Raw genomic sequence first — 508 nt, 5'->3', positions numbered from 1 at the left:
TCATTTTTCCTTTGACTTTTAGAGATTGCTTTTCTCATTTTTAATTAAATTTTATAATGATGTGAAACATTAATTTGGTTCCAAAGTCAGGTGTATAAGATGTATTTAGAGAAGTCTAGTTTCTATCCTAGTCTCATCAATCCTGTACGCTGCCCCCTGTCTTGTCCCCCTGCAATACATAGCTGCTGTGGTCTGAATGTTTGTCTCCCCTCAGAATTCATACATTGAAATCCCAACTCCCAAGGTGATGTTGCTAGGAGGTGGGGCCTTTGGGTAGGTCATAGGGGAGGAGCCCTCTTGAATAGGATTATAAAAAAGGCCAAAGAGGGACCTCTTGCCCCCTCTGCCATGTGAGGACACAGCAGCGGTCATCTATGAACCAGGAAATAGGCCCTCACTAGACACTAAACCTGCCAGCATCTTGATCTAGGACTTCCCAGCCTCCCGAACTGTGAGCAATGCATTTCTGTTGTTTATAAGCTACCCAGTTTATGGTACAGTATTTTGT

This window comes from Propithecus coquereli, unplaced genomic scaffold (assembly GCF_000956105.1).
Source record: "Propithecus coquereli isolate 6110/MARCELLA unplaced genomic scaffold, Pcoq_1.0 Scaffold39, whole genome shotgun sequence".
Classification (NCBI taxonomy): Eukaryota; Metazoa; Chordata; class Mammalia; order Primates; family Indriidae; genus Propithecus; species Propithecus coquereli.
This window is presented reverse-complemented; position numbering follows the sequence as displayed.